The sequence below is a fragment of the Mesoplodon densirostris genome, chromosome 1 (assembly GCF_025265405.1).
Source record: "Mesoplodon densirostris isolate mMesDen1 chromosome 1, mMesDen1 primary haplotype, whole genome shotgun sequence".
NCBI lineage: Eukaryota > Metazoa > Chordata > Mammalia > Artiodactyla > Ziphiidae > Mesoplodon > Mesoplodon densirostris.
This window is the reverse complement of record NC_082661.1, coordinates 184,421,878-184,439,401: the sequence shown is the minus strand read 5'-3', so window position 1 is coordinate 184,439,401 and position 17,524 is coordinate 184,421,878. Positions and strand designations below refer to the sequence as shown.

The 17,524-nt window shown below is 38.7% G+C and overlaps 1 pseudogene; it reads right to left on the bottom strand.

The window, feature by feature from the left end:
* Positions 1 to 8,956: 8,956 nt before the first annotated feature.
* Positions 8,957 to 16,501, bottom strand: LOC132485859 (heterogeneous nuclear ribonucleoprotein C-like; annotated as a pseudogene).
* Between the last annotated feature and the right edge of the window lie 1,023 nt (positions 16,502 to 17,524).

Below are 17,524 nucleotides of genomic sequence, written 5' to 3'. Positions count from 1 at the left end.
GCTTATTGCTTATCTATTTTATGTAAAGTAGTTTATATCTGTTAATCCCATACTCCTAATTTATCTCCCCCTTCCCTTTCCTCTTTGGTAACCATAAGTTTGTTTTCTATGCCTATGAGTCTGTTTCTGTTTTATATATAGATTAATTTGTATTATTTTTTAGATTTCACATGTAAGTGATATCATATAATATTTGTGTTTCTTTTTCTGACTTATGAATACTTTACTAACTATAATATTCTCAAGGTCCATTTATGTTGTTGCAATGTTTCATTCTTTTTTATGGCTGTGTAATAATATTCCATTTTGTGTATATACCACATCTTTTTAAGCCAGTTGTCTGTTCATGGGCACTTGGGTTGTTTTTGTGTCTTGGCTATTGTAAACAGTGCTGCTACGAACATTGGCATGCATGTATCTTTTTGCATTAGAGTTTTCATCTTTTCTGGATTTATACCTAGGAGTGGGATTGCTGGATCATATGGTAGCTCTATTTAAATTTTTTTAACGAACCTCTGTACTATTTTCCATAGAGGCTCTACCAACTTACATTCCTAGCAACAGTGCACCTACCATTTCTTAGTTCAGCTTCACGAGTAGATTCAGTGAATGGTGGGCAGGTGGCTGAGGTGTGTATGACAGTTTCAGGTATTACACATAAAAGCACAGGATATGCAATTACAAGAAAAAGCTAGCAATGGCAAAGATGTTCCCATGTCCTTGCTGATTTATTTTTCCTCCCTGTATGAAATAAATTACTGTTTACAATCAGTGCTTATTATCTGGCCCTTCTTCATGTGATCATCACTTCTATAATGTAAGTACATAATTTTGTGCTGAAGTGAGTTCTTTTCTAGTTTTTCTAGTTTTCTGGTTCTTTTCTAATTTTATTTTCATTTTGACATCAATTATATTTCTCTTTGCTCCCTCATTATCTCATTCCAATCACCTCTATAGGAAGGATGGAGAAAGGTTCACAGCCTAAATTGTCAATTAAAAGAGGAATTAATTTTGCTCTATTTTGTGGAATACATTCTTGGCTCTAACAGAGACTAGGAAACAGGGTAAGTACCCTGCTTTTTGCAGGTTGCTTTAGGAACCATAGTCTTAGATGGAATACATATTAAGAGATAGGAAAAAGAATCCTTGGCCTGTAAACCCCCAATCCAATTCTTAACTATAAAAGGGATTCTCAAATTATTTTTTTAAAGTTGTGGTAAAATACACCTAAATAAAATTTACTTTTTTTTTTTTTTTTTTTTTTCCTTTTTGCGGTATGCGGGCCTCTCACTGCTGTGGCCTCTCCCGCTGCGGAGCACAGGCTCCGGATGCGCAGGCCCAGTGGCCATGGCTCACGGGCCCAGCCGCTCCGTGGCACATGGGATCCTCCCAGACCGGGGCACGAACCCCTATCCCCTGCATCGGCAGGCGGACTCTCAACCACTGCGCCACCAGGGAGGCCCAAAATTTACTATTTTTTAAAATCATTTTAAGTGTACATTTATACATTTACATTGTTGGGCAGCCTATTTCCAGAATTCTTTTCATCTTGCAAAACTGAAACACTATACTCATTAAACAACAATTCCCCATTCTCCACTCCCCGCAATGCCTTCTACTTTCTGTCTCTATGAATTTGACTAGATAGCTTAGATAAGTGGAATCTTATGGTATTTGTCTTATGACGACTGGCTTATTTCACTTAGTATAATGTCTTCAAGGTTTATCCATGTTGTAGCATGTGTCAGAATTTCTTTCCTTTTTAAGACTGAATAATATTCTATTGTATACACCACATTTTGTTTATCTATTCATCTGTCAATGGACACATAGGTTGCTTTCACCTTTTGGCTACTGTTGATGGATGTATAAATATCTCTTTGATATCCTGCTTTCAGTTCTTTTGGATATATGCCCAGAAGTAGGATTGTTGGATTTTATGGTAGGTCTATGTTTAACTTTTTGAAAAATTGCCATACTATTTTTCATGGAAGCTGAACCATTTTACACTTCCACCAAGGATTTCAATTTTTCCACATCATCACCATCTCTCTCTTCCTTCCTTCCTTCCTCCCTCCCTCCCTCCTTCTTCCTCTCTCTGTCTCTCTCTTTTTCCTTCCCTCACTCCTTCATAGTAGCCACCCTGGTGGGTGTGAGGTGGTATCACATTGTGGTTTTGATTGGCATTTCCCTAATAGTGATGTTAAGCATCTTTATGTTTGATTTGTTAGCCATTTGTGTATCTTCTTTGGAGAAATATCTATTCAAGTTCTTTTTTTTTTTTTTTTTTTTTTTTTTTTGCGGTATGCGGGCCTCTCACTGTTGTGGCCTCCCCCGTTGCGGAGCACAGGCTCTGGACGTGCAGGCTCCGGACGCGCAGGCTCAGCGGCCATGGCTCACGGGCCCAGCCGCTCCGCGGCATATGGGATCCTCCCAGACCGGGGCACGAACCCGTATCCCCTGCATCGGCAGGCGGACTCTCAACCACTTGCGCCACCAGGGAGGCCCCCAAGTTCTTTGTTTTTTAATTGGGTTGTTGTTGTTGAGTTGTAGGGATTCTTTATATATTCTGGATATTAACCCCTTAGCAGGTATATGATTCACAAATATTTTTCTCTCATTCTTTTATTTTTCACTCTGTTGCTTCTTTCCTTTGATGGACAGAAGTTTTAAATTTTGATATAATTTATCTATTTTTATTTTTGTTGCCAGTACTTTTGGTGTCATATCCAAGATATCATTGCCAAATCCAATGTCATAAAGCTTTTCCCCTATGTTTTCTTCTAAGTGTTTTATAGTTTTAGCTCTTACATCTAGGTCTTTGTTCCATTTACAGTTAATTTTCATATATGGTATAAGGTACGAGTTAAACTTTTTCTTTTCATATGTATATTTAATTTTACCAGCACTATTTGTTGAAGAGACTGTTCTTACTTGCATTGAATTGTCTTGTCACCCTTGTTGAAGATCACTTGACCATATATGATAGGGTTTAGTTTGGGGATCTCTATTCTATTCCATTGGTTTCTATATCTGTCTTTGTGATGGTATCACACTGTTTTAATTATTGTAGTTTTAAAATAACTTTTGGAATCAGAAAGTGTGAAATCTCTAATTTTTTTCCTCTTCTTTAAAATTCTTTTGGTTATCTGGGATAACCTTGAGATTCCATTTGAATTTTAGGATGAAGTTTTCTATTTCTGCCAAAACCATTGTTGGTATTTTGATAGGGATTGCATTAAATTTGTAGATTGCTTTGGGTATTATTGACATCATAAATATGTTAAGTCTTCCAGTCCATGAACACATGATGTTTTTCCATTTATTTGCACCAAATTCTTAACAGAGACTATAAACAAACAAGCAAAAATAATTGGGGCTACCGTATATAGGGAAGAAATTCAGTGGTTTTGATTTTTCTGCCTTAGTGAAAAGCAGTATTTGTAGTAGTAAAATTATATGTCTCTTAACTTTATTCAGTGGTTAAAACAAAAACATTGCATACTAAATTTATTTAAAATATATTTCCCATTATAGAACAGTTTCTGAAATGCATAAACATCTACTCCTGGCAAATAAATGTTATCTGTTTCTTTGTCACTTTCCATGATTCCACAACTATCTGTAAATGAACATTCTGAGACTTACCTGGATACAGTTATAAATAGTGTTCACTAGAAGTCTGCAAACTCTTCGAGAACAAGAAAAATATCCCTTTCATCTTAGCACTTTTCCCCTAATTCACTAAATATTTCTTGGTTACTGGAACCAAGGGGACAAATGAAATTAAATGCCAACTACCTAATCATATCAGCAATTTACCTACTGGCAAACATTATTATCTTACTGGATCTTTCAAATCTACATGTAGTTAGAACAGAAGGACTTAACCTTGTCTCAGCTTCTGTTTCAGGGAATTTTAAGTGACCACTCCAGCATTTCTCCTTATTTTGGGGAGCACTAACAGCTTATTATCATTCACCATTCCTGGCCTACAGTCTGAAGGCAAAGTAGTATTTGCATCAATAGTGTTTTTTTCTCATCTCTACTCAAGAATAATTGTTGCATGTTGCCCTTTGCCCTTGAAGGAGTTTTGTTTTTGTTTTTAAGTGCCAAAATAGTTGGTTTACTTTTAAATAATTTAAGCACAATTATAAGAAAGAAAATGGCTTAAATAATTTCTTATGTAATGTATTTATGGAGATTCATAAAATCTTTTGAGTTATTATGGATACAAATGATAACAGTACATTAAAAGACCAGGCAAACAGGAGGTTTGACATGAAGAAAAATGAATCTCTCTAACAAAAAGTCTTGTACTTCAACATAAATTAATAATGGGAAAAACAATGAAACAAACTCAACTTCTGCCATATTGGTTATATCCTAGAAATTCTTTAGAGACTAAATTTTTTTGGCAACAATTCTATTTCTCTCTTCTTGTTGCATCATGCAATGTAGTCAGGGCAGCACACACAGGATTTCTGAACCTCTTGTGGAGAGACTCTCTTCTTATACAGACTTGAAGAAGCAAAACTTCTTAAGATTTTTAAGATAAAGGCATTTTGCCGAATTTACCAGATAGTCAATATAATACATAAATGGCACCAGTGAAGTGCTACTTTCCTTTCCATAGCCTAGAGATGCCCTATGTATGAAACTCGATTTTCAGATACCTGCTGTTTGACTAGAAGAGGTTTTTCCATCTTCAAAGTGTTAAATAAAATATCTATTGGAAAATATCTTGAAAACAATGTTATAGGAACTTGCCCCTGCCTTTGTACACAAGTATGAGTCCCTAAATCATATTACAATATTATCAACTTCAACAAGTACACAAAATGGCTCTAGCTAAGCTCTAATGCTAAGTAAATGTGATATACTTTTCATTTTAAATTTCATCCAGTAAATTATTACAAAATATGGACCACAGAATTGTGGAATTTTTATGACTTTTCAAATTTGCTCAGTTTTGTTCTGGGACCACTCATATTTCTAAGGAATGGCAGAACTTGGAATTCTAGTCCTTCTGTAAACAATTAAGGTGAAAGAATGTGGAGTAAAGAGAGGCCAGAGGAAGGATACAGAAGTGACTAATGAAATAAGGGGCTTGTACTCGAAGGAATGGAATTGAAGAACAGAGACAGACTCACCACCTACAGAAAAATAGCCATTCCACTGCTCAATCTGAAGGTCTATTTTACCATCAAAATGAATACTCTCAGTTCTTCCTTTAGTCTCTACAACTTATGGTATATACATTCACTTGCAGTAGAGGAAATGACTCAAGTTCATGCAGGGTCTGGTACAGAGAGGCAAATTTATTTTATCACAAGTTCTAGCTTCAGTGACTTGGTAGTGACAGTCTGACATATTTTGTTGAGAAGAGTGTCGAAGTAATGTCCAGACTTACCATAAATGAGTACTGTGACTGATTAACAATATTTGCATGAGTGAGGGAAAGGGGAGAGGTGTTATGCATGAAGGTATTTATTATCCTTGGTTCACTGTACCATGTTAGCAGTTTTAGTACCTGCTAGAAAACACTCAATGAGCAAAGTCCATTGAGAAGATACACTTGCTTTTGTTATTTCCTGCAGTATTTAAATATAGCTCCCCTTAGTATGTTTCAACACTTCCTAAGAATTTAAGGAGGTTGAAATAAAATTTACTTATTTAATTTCCAAACCCTGAGGTAAAAAATTTTTAAATGCATTTACTTATCCCTAAAAATCACTTGGTTTCATTTTCTTTCATAAAGATAGTAAAAAGCAGGGATTCCCTGTTGGCACAGTGGTTAAGAATCCGCCTGCCAAGGCAGGGAACACAGATTCGAGCCCTGGTCCAGGAAAATCCCACATACCGCAGAGCAACTAAGCCCGTGTGCCACAACTACTGAGCCCGTGCGCCTAGAGCCTGTGCTCTGCAACAAGAGAAGCTACTGCAATGAGAAGCCCATGCACCGCAAGGAAGAGTAGCCTCCACTCGCTGCAACTAGAGAAAGCCTGTGCGCAGCAACGAAGACCCAATTCAGCCAAAGATGAATAAATAAATAAATATAAAAAGAAATAGTGAAAAGCAGCCTGTAGGGCAAAAGCATTTGGTACAGCCACCCTGTTTTATACATATTCACAAATACATTCACGACAAAGTACTCATGATGAATGATTTTACTTAGTTTCATTTTTTCCAAAGGAAGAATCTTTATTTCCACATAATTAAATCTAATGACTTTAATCACAATCATCATTATTATCAAAGAATTGCCTGCACCTTGAAGGTTCTTGAACTTTTTGAAGTTGCCTTTTTAAAAAGGATCATGGGGTGGCTGCTGGGAGGTTTTCTTCTCGATTTACAACTCAGGCATAGATTTAAGGATAGTGTAATTACCAGATACAATCCCTAAACAGAACTGCATTGCTTCCTGGGTGCCACAAGCTTGTTACAGACTGACCTTCAATGGGAACAAATAACAGTGTAGCTCTGTGTCCTTGTTAGATTTCAGCAGGATTTGAAACATTTTTCTTCTTCTAGGCAAAAATAGGATAAAGAAAGCCGGTGTTGCTTATCCTTTGATAAGTTTCCTCCACTTGGCCAGAGGATCACAAATCCCAGTTATCATTGCTTTTTCTTAAAAACAAAACATAACTTATTAAAAGAGCAATTCTGAAAGATCCACAATAAATCACTTGTTTTGAAAATTGAACCAATCCAACAGCCTCTAAATCAACCACCTACTTGTTCTTTTCTGAAGAAAACAAAAATCATTTATTGTCCATGAGGTCACAGTGAGCGACTGACCATGGAAAACCCTAAATCAGGAAATAGGGTCTCCTTTCCCGGGTTAGTTCACATTCCAGAAATAATCAAGTCTAATTCCTGTACTTCACTCTACCAAATAAGATTTCTTCACTGACATTTTTCCCCCTTACCAATCATTACATATACAGTAGTCCCCCTTATCTGTGGGGGTACATTTCCCTGGTGGATGCCTGAAACTGTGGCTAGTACTGACCCTATCTATACTACATTTTTCTCTACTTATGATAAAACTTAATTTATAAATTAGGCATAGTGAAAGACTAACAACAATAATAAGATAGAACAATTATGATAATATACTGTAATAAAAGTTGTGTGAATGTGGTTTCTCTCTCTCAAAATATCTTTTCCATCTTAATTAAACACTTATCATGCATTGTGACTATAACTTTTGCAGTTTGAGGTAGGACAGCATAACTAGCATGCATTTCTTTTTCCTTCTTCACAATTACCTTAGATCTTAGCAACCTCAGCATATGGTTTTATTTTTCTTTCCTATAAAATAGGGAGCTTTTACCCTTTTACTTAAAGGAAGCATTTTACTGCTTCTCTTTGGCATATCCAGATTGCCAGAATCACTATTCTTGTGCTTTGGAGCCATTATTAAGTAAAATAAATGTAACCTGAACACAAGCGCTGCGATGCCATGACAGTTGATCTGCTAACCTAGATGGCTACTAAGTAACTAACGGGTGGGATCCAATGAACAAAGAGATGATTCATATCCAGGGTGGGAAGGTGTAGGAGGGCATGAGCTTTCATTATGCTATTCAGAATGGCAAAACATCTTAAACTTAGGAATTGCTTTTTTGGGGGGGAAGAAAATACAGGTTTTATTCTCCAGTTGTTTCACTTTTCCTAAAATCTTGACATGTTTGAGCCTCTTTCTATTTAAGGATGAAACAGTTCAGCACACAGCAAAAAAAAAAAAAAATCTCAAAAAAGGTGTCACTTGGACCACAAAGCATTGAAAAAAAGGCTCAATGCAGTTCCCAAACTTTTTCATTAGGATCTAAAAGCCATTTTTGCGAAAGAATCTCCACTTCACATCAAAGTTACTTGTCTCCGTAATTCAAAACCCACATCAATGAAACATAATTTGAGTAGTGTATGTTGGTATGCATAATAATTATGACTCAAATAAAAATATATCTAGTATATTCTAGGGGTTTTGTGGAGGCTGCTGTGAAACAAAGAATTTGAAGTAAACAATTACAAAATACAAAAATAAAAAAAGCAGGGGCTTCCCTGGTGGCGCAGTGGTTGAGAGTCCACCTGCCGATGCAGGGGACACGGGTTCGTGCCCCGGTCCAGGGACATCCCACATGCCATGGAGCGGCTGGGCCCGTGAGCCATGGCTGCTGAGCCTGTGCGTCCGGAGCCTGTGCTCCACAACGGGAGAGGCCACAACAGTGAAAGGCCCACGTACTGCAGAAACAAAACAAAACAAAACAGGGTGTTTATTTTTTCTCCAAATTCCTGGTTTAATAAGAGCTTGTTTATTTTGAGAAAAAAAGGTCCCAAACATCAGACTGTTCACAAAAAAACCCACCGTATCAACTTTAGAAAACAAATCTTAAAGACTATTACACTAATTATTTTTCTAGAGGATGCATCTGACATGCCAACTCTCATTCACAAAAATACATTGTTACATTTGTGTTGAACAGCCACACACAACACTCTTATGCGGGGTATAACATGCATACCTCTAATTCAAAGCTGCTCTCAGGTGCTACTCAACTAATGAGATTGCCTTTGTAGTTAGGAAAGCAACTACTGAACTCATGTTTGAATGGAAAGAACTGTACTCCCTGCATAACAAGAGATTATTTTGGAGACAGTTGATAAAAACCATACATCCTTTTTATTGTTAAGTCATAAAGAGGTATCAAAATTAAAAGCAAAAATTACAGGGTAAGACTCAACATAACTACTAGGAGCATCCAAGGAAGTGAAAACGGGACTAGGCGCAGGGCAATGTGAATTAATGAACATGGGAAGGACAAGGATGGGGAGAACAGTGAGCATGTGCTGAAGATACTAGAGGAGAGGATCTGGTGAAAATTTTGATCTGAGAAAATCACCTAGGTAAAGAAATAATGGGACAAGATTTCTGAACCCCACTAGGTGCTTAAGAGTCATCCTCAACATTGGCACTGTCTCTGTCATCCTCTTCATCCTCAGCCTCTTTTTCATCATCCTTGGTCAACTTCAGCTGGTCATCCCCCCCGATCTTCATTATCATCATCATCCAGTAGGTCCCCCGCCTCAGCAAAGTCATCTGCATCCCCTCAGACTCCATCTTCACCTTAGTCTCATCTTTCTTCAGGGAGCTGCTGCTCTCCTCCTCTACTGACTTATCATTCTTCATCTCTATTCCTTGTTTGCTCTGTGCCTTTTCAATTTTTTCCAGGCTTTCCAGTAGAGAATCCACTTTTTGTTTTATCTGGATCAACTCCTTCTTAATGGTCTGAAGGTCATCTCCTTTCAACTTTCCAGACTTAGAAGAAGATCCCCGCTGTCCACTCTTAGAATTGAAGCCACTTTTGCCCTTTTGTGAGGTGTTTCCTGATACACGCTGGCATTTTGAGGGCACTACAGACTGAGCAGTAGGAGGAGGAGGAACACGTGCTGGGTAACTGTACATTCTGTCATAATAATCCTGTTGAAAGTCATAGTCCAAGTCAAAAGGGGAGCTGAGTAGAGGGGACGGAGAAGGGTGTTCTGGTACTGACCCATATGTCTCCGCTGCAGATCGTTTCATACCTGCTTTTTCTTGGTTCACTTTTGGCTCTGTGGCTAGATTAGTATCTAAAACCTGGCAGCAGTCATTCTGCCATCCTCTTCTGCCACAGAAGCCCAGGTATTTCTCTCATTAAGATATTGAATGAAGGATGGCGGAAGAGTAAGACGCGGAGATCACCTTCCTCCCCACGGATACACCAGAAATACAGCTACACGTGGAACAACTCCTACAGAACACTTACTGAACGCTGGCAGAAGACCCCAAACCTCCCAAAAGGCAAGAAACTCCCCACATACCTGGGTAGGGCAAAGCGGAGAGATCCCCACACAGAGGATCGGTGCCGAGCGGCACTCACCAGCCCGAGAGGCTTGTCTGCTCACCCGCCGGGGCGGGCGGCACTGGAAGCTGAGGCTCAGGCTTTGGTCAGAGCGCAGGGAGAGGACTGGGGCTGGCCGCGAGAACTCAGCCTGAAGGGGGCTAATGTGCCACAGCTAGCCAGCAGGGAGTCTGGGAAAACTCTGGAGCTGCCGAAGAGGCAAGAGACTTTTTCTTCCCTCTTGGTTTCCTGGTGTGCGAGGAGAGGGGATTAAGAGCGCTGCTTAAAGGGGCTCCACAGACGGGCACGAGTCGCGACTGAAAGTGCAGAGCCCAGTGACGAGCGTGGGACACTGGGGATGCTGCTGCCGCCGCCAAGAAACCTGTGTGGGAGCGCAGGTCACTGTCTACACCGCCCTTCCGGGAGCCTGTGCAGCCCGCCACTGCCGGGGTTCCGGGATCCAGGGGCGACTTCCTTGGGAGAATGCACGGCGCACCTCGGGCTGGTGCAATGTCACGCCGACCTCTGCCGCTGCAGGCTCGCCCCGCACTCCGTGCCCCTCCCTCCCGCCCAGCCTGAGTGAGCCAGAGTCCCCGAAGCGGCTGCTCCTTTAACCCTGTCCTATCTGAGCCAAGAATAGATGCCCTCCAGTTACCTACATGCAGAGACGGGGCCAAATCCAAAGCTGAGACCCAGGAGCTGTGAGAACAAAGAAGAGAAAGGGAAACCTCTCCCAGCAGCCTCAGAAGCAGTGGGTTAAAGCCCACAATTAACTTGATGTACCCTGCATTTGTGGAATACATGAATAGACAACAAATCATCCCAAATTGAGGAGCCAGGAGTCAGTGCTGTGCCTCTGAGGTGGGAGAGCCAACTTCAGGACACTGGTCTACAAGAGACCTCCCAGCTCCACATAATATCAAACGGCGAAAATCTTCCAGAGATCTCCATCTCAACACCAGCACCCAGCTTCACTAAATGACCAGCAAGCTACAGTGCTGGACACCCTATGCTAAACAACTAGCAAGACAGGAACACAACGCCACCCATTAGCAGAAAGGTGGCCTAAAATAATAAAAAGTACGCAGACACCCCAAAACAAACCACCAGACGTGGACCTGCCCACCAGAAAGAAAAGATCCAGCCTCATTCACCAGAACACAGGTACTAGTCCCCTCCACCAGGAAGCCTACACAACCCACTAAACTAACCTTAGCCACTGGGGACAGACACCAAAAACAACGGGAACTAGAACCTGTAGCCTGCAAAAAGGAGACCCCAAACACAGTAACATAAGCAAAATGAGAAGACAGAAAAACACACAGCAGGCGAAGGAGCAAGATAAAAACCCACCAGACCTAACAAATGAAGAGGTAATAGGCAGTCTACCTGAAAAAGAATTCAGAATAATGATGGTAAAGATGATCCAAAATCTTGGAAATAGAATAGACAAAATGCAAGAAACAGTTAACAAGGACCTAGAAGAACTAAAGATGAATCAAGCATCGATTAAAAACACAATAAATGAAATGAAAAATACTCTAGATGGGATCAATAGCAGAATAACTGAGGCAGAAGAACGGATAAGTGAGGTGGAAGATAAAATAGTGGAAATAACTGCTGCAGAGCAAAATAAAGAAAAAAGAATGAAAAGAACAGAGGACAGTCTCAGAGACCTCTGGGACAACATTAAACGCACCAACATTCAAATTATAGGGGTTCCAGAAGAAGAAGAGAAAAAGAAATGGACTGAGAAAATATTTGAAGAGATTATAGTTGAAAACTTCCCTAATATGGGAAAGGAAATAGTTCATCAAGTCCAGGAGGCACAGAGAGTCCCATACAGAATAAATCCAAGGAGAAATACACCAAGACACATATTAATCAAACTGTCAAAAACTAAACACAAAGAAATCATATTAAAAGCAGCAAGGGAAAAACAACAAATAACACACAAGGGAATCCCCATCAGGATAACAGCTGATCTCTCAGCAGAAACTCTACAAGCCAGAAGGGAGTGGCAGGACATAATTAAAGTGATGAAGGAGAAAAACCTGCAACTAAGATTACTCTACCCAGCAAGGATCTCATTCAGATTTGATGGAGAAATTAAAACGTTTACAGACAAGCAAAAGCTGAGAGAGTTCAGCACCACCAAACCAGCTTTACAACAAATGCTAAAGGAACTTCTCTAGGCAAGAAACACAACAGAAGGAAAAGACCTACAATAACGAACCCAAAGCAATTAAGAAAATGGGAATAGGAACATACATATTGATAATTACCTTAAATGTAAATGGACTAAATGCTCCCACCAAAAGACACAGATTGGCTGAATGGATACAAAAACAAGACCCATATATATGCTGTCTACAAGAGACCCACTTCAGACCTAGAGACACATACAGACTGAAAGTAAGGGGATGGAAAAAGATATTCCATGCAAATGGAAACCAAAAGAAAGCTGGAGTAGCAATTCTCATATCAGACAAAATAGACTTTAAAATAAAGACTACTAGAAGAGACAAAGAAGGACACTACATAATGATCAAGGGATCGATCCAAGAAGAGGATATAACAATTGTAAATATTTATGCACCAAACATAAGAGCACCTCAATACATAAGGCAAATACTAACAGCCATAAAAGGGGAAATCGACAGTAACACACTCATAGTAGGGAACTTTAACACCCCAATTTCACCAATGGACAGATCATCCAAAATGAAAATAAATAAGGAAACACAAGCTTTAAATGATACATTAAACAAGATGGACTTAATTGATATTTATAGGACATTCCATCCATAAACAACAAAATACACATTTTTCTCAAGTGCTCATGGAACATTCTCCAGGATAGATCATATCTTGGGTCACAAATCAAGCCTTGGTAAATTTAAGAAAATTGAAATTGTATCAAGTATCTTTTCCAAACACAATGCTATGAGACTAGATATCAATTACAGGAAAAGAGCTGTAAAAAATACAAACACATGGAGGCTAAACAATACACTACTTAACAACGAAGTGATCACTGAAGAAATCAAAGAGGAAATTAAAAAATACCTAGAAACAAATGACAATGGAGACACGATGACCCAAAACCTATTGGATGCAGCAAAAGCAGTTCTAAGAGGGAAGTTTATAGCAATACAATCCCACCTTAAGAAACAGGAAACATCTCGAATAAACAACCTAACCTTGCACCTAAAGCAATTAGAGAAAGAACAACAAAAACATCCCAAAGTTAGCAGAAGGAAAGAAATCATAAAAATCAGATCAGAAATAAATGAAAAAGAAATGAAGGAAACGATAGCAAAGATCAATAAAACTAAAAGCTGGTTCTTTGAGAAGATAAACAAAATTGACAAACCATTAGCCAGACTCATCAAGAAAAAAAGGGAGAAGACTCAAATCAATAGAATTAGAAATGAAAAAGGAGAAGTAACAACTGACACTCCTACAGAAATACAAAGGATCATGAGAGATTACTACAAGCAACTCTATGCCAATAAAATGGATAACCTGGAAGAAATGGACAAATTCTTAGAAATGCATAACCTGCCAAGACTGAATCAGGAAGAAATAGAAAATATGAACAGACCAATCACAAGCACTGAAATTGAAACTGTGATAAAAAAATCCTCCAACAAACAAAAGCCCAGGACCAGATGGCTTCACAGGAGAATTCTATCAAGCATTCAGAGAAGAGCTAACACCTATACTTCTCAAACTCTTCCAAAATATAGTAGAGAGAGGAACACTCCCAAACTCATTCTACGAGGCCACCATCACCTTGATACCAAAACCAGGCAAGGATGTCACAAAGAAAGAAAACTACAGGCCAATATCACTGATGAACATAGATGCAAAAATCCTCAACAAAATACTAGCAAACAGAATCCAACAGCACATTAAAAGGATCATACACCATGATCAAGTGGGGTTTATTCCAGGAAAGCAAGGATTCTTAAATATAAGCAAATCAATCAACGTGATACACCATATTAACAAACTGAAAGAGAAAAACCATATGATCATCTCAATAGATGCAGAGAAAGCTTTCGACAAAATTCAACACCCATTTATAATAAAAACCCTCCAGAAAGTAGGCATAGAGGGAACTTTCCTCAACATAATAAAGGCCATATATGACAAACCCACAGCCAGCATCGTCCTCAATGGTGAAAAACTGAAACCATTTCCACTAAGATCAGGAACAAGACAAGGTTGCCCACTCTCACCACTCTTATTCAACATAGTTTTGGAAGTCTTAGCCATAGCAATCAGAGAAGAAAAGGAAATAAAAGGAATCCAAATGGGAAAAGAAGAAGTAAAGCTGTCTCTGTTTGCAGATGACATGATACTATACATAGAGAATCCTAAAGATGCTACCAGAAAACTACTAGAGCTAATCAATGAATTTGGTAAAGTTGCAGGATACAAAATTAATGCACAGAAATCTCTGACATTCCTATACACTAATGATGAAAAATGTGAAAGTGAAATCAAGGAAACACTCCCATTTACCATTGCAACAAAAAGAATAAAATATCTAGGAATAAACCTACCTAAGGAGACAAAAGACCTGTATGCAAAAATTATAAGTCACTGAGGAAAGAAATTAAAGATGATACAAATAGATGGAGAGATGTACCATGTTCTTGGATTGGAAGAATCAACATTGTGAAAATGACTCTACTACCCAAAGCAATCTACAGATTCAACGCAATCCCTATCAAACTACCAATTGCATTTTTCACAGAACTAGAACAAAAAATTTCACAATTTGTATGGAAACACAAAAGACCCCGCATAGCCAAAGCAATCTTGAGAACGAAAAACGGAGCTGGAGGAATCAGGCTCCTTGACTTCAGACTATACTACAAAGCTACAGTAATCAAGACAGTATGGTACTGGCACAAAAACAGAAAGATAGATCAATGGAACAGGATAGAAAGCCCAGAGATAAACCCACGGACATATGGTCACCTTATCTTTGATAAAGGCTGCAGGAATGTACAGTGGAGAAAGGACAGTCTCTTCAATAAGTGGTGCTGGTAAAACTGGATAGGGACATGTAAAAGTATGAGATTAGATCACTCCCTAACACCATACACAAAAATAAGCTCAAAATGGATTAAAGACCTAAATGTAAGGCCAGACACTATCAAACTCTTAGAGGAAAACATAGGCAGAACACTCTATGACATAAATCACAGCAAGATCCTTTTTGACCCACCTCCTAGAGAAATGGAAATAAAGACAACAATAAACACATGGGACCTAATGAAACTTAAAAGCTTTTGCACAGCAAAGGAAACCATAAACAAGACCAAAAGACAACCCTCATAATGGGAGAAAATATTTGCAAATGAAGCAACTGACAAAGGATTAATCTCCAAAATTTATAAGCAGCTCAGGCAGCTCAATAACAAAGAAACAAACAACCCAATCCAAAAATGGGCAGAAGACCTCCACAGAAGATATACAGACTGCCAACAAACACATGAAAGGATGCTCAACATCTTTACTCATTAGAGAAATGCAAATCAAAACTACAATGAGATATCATCTCACACCAGTCAGAATGGCCATCATCAAAAAATCTAGAAACAAGAAATGCTGCAGAGGGTGTGGAAAAAAGGGAACACTCTTGCACTGCTGGTGGGAATGTGAATTGGTACAGCCACTATGGAGAACGGTATGGAGGTTCCTTAAAAAACTACAAATAGAACTACCATATGACCCAGCAATCCCACTACTGGGCATATACCCTGAGAAAACCATAATTCAAAAAGAGACATGTACCAAAATGTTCATAGCAGCCCTATTTACAATAGCCCGGAGATGGAAACAACCTAAGTGTCCATCATCGGATGAATGGATAAAGAAGATGTGGCACATATATACAATGGAATATTACTCGGCCATAAAAAGAAATGAAATTGAGCTATTTGTAATGAGGTGGATGGACCTAGAGTCTGTCATACAGAGTGAAGTAAGTCAGAAAGAGAAAGACAAATACTGTATGCTGACACATATATATGGAATTTAAGAAAAAAAATGTCATGAAGAACCTAGGGGTAAGACAGGAATAAAGACACAGACCCACTAGAGAATGGACTTGAGGATATGGGGAGGGGGAAGGGTAAGCTGTGACAAAGTGAAAGAGCAGCATGGACATATATACACTACCAAACGTATGGTAGATAGCTAGTGGGAAGCAGCCGCACAGCACAGCGAGATCAGCTCGGTCGTTGCTTTGTGACCGCCTGGAGGGGTGGGATAGGGAGGGTGGGAGGGAGACGCAAAAGGGAGGGGATATGGGAACATATGTGTATTAAACTGATTAAATTTGTTATAAAGCAAAAAAAAAAGATATTGAATGAAGGCAAAGCCTTTATGAAGAGAGCAACCCACAATTTTGCCATATTTCAAGAAGATTACCTCCACATCAGATTTCTTGACCACAAGAGTATTGAGATTCCCAATGAATACATGAGAGTTCATGGAGTGAGGATCCGTCTTGTTGGTAACATTGCTGGCCATTGTCTTTGATGGTAAGGTGCCTCACAAAGCTGAAAAATGTAGCTGAAGATCAAAAAAAATCTCACAGGAATGGGAGGGAGAAGAGATTCGGTTCTGAATCTCCTACTCCCGGGTTCTACATGGAGAAACCGACTGCTGCTCGAGGTTGGCAACATGGCCACAACTGTTCAGTCTTCACCTTTTCACAAAATGGCCCCCAAGTCTCCTCTCAGGAATTGTTTATTTCTGGAATTTTCCATTTAATATTTTCAGGCCACTGTTGACCTCAAGTAACTGAAACTATGGAAATCAAAACCTCAGATAAGGTAGAACTACTGTAATAAGTGTTAGGTTGCTATACGCTTTCCTTTTCTGTGAAAGTGGAGCCTTTTGTTATATTCAACATTCTAATTAGTCTTTAGCTGGTGTGGTGGGCAGAAAAATTCTACAAAAATCTGTTGACCAGTGGAATTTTCAGGCCAATGCTTTTTTTTTTTATTTTAATTGTAATGAGGATTTATTTATTTATTTAATTGAAGTGTAGTTGATTTACAATGTTATGGTAATTACTGCTGTACAGCAAAGTGATTCAGTTATACATACATACATACATATATATATATATATATATATATATATATATATACATTCTTTTTAAAATATTCTTTTCCATTATGACTTATCCCAGGACATTGAATATAGTTCCCTGTGGTAGAGAGTAGGACCTTGTTGTTTATCCATTCTCTATATAAAAGCTTACATCTGCTCACCCCAACCTCCCACTCAATCCCTCCCCCAACCCCCTCCCCCTTGGTGACCACCAATCTGTTCTCTATGTCCATGAGTCTGCTTCTGTTCCATATATAGGTTCGTTTGTGTCATATTTTAGATTCCACATATTTTTAATTAATTTTTAAATTGGAGTATAGTTGATTTACAGTGTTTTGTTAGTTTCTGCTGTACAGCAAAGTGAGTCAGTTATACATATACATATATCCACTCTTTTTTAGATTCTGTTCCCACATAGGTCATTACAGAATAGTAACGAATAGAGTTCCCTGTGCTATACAGTAGGTTCTTATTAGTTACCTATTTTATATGTA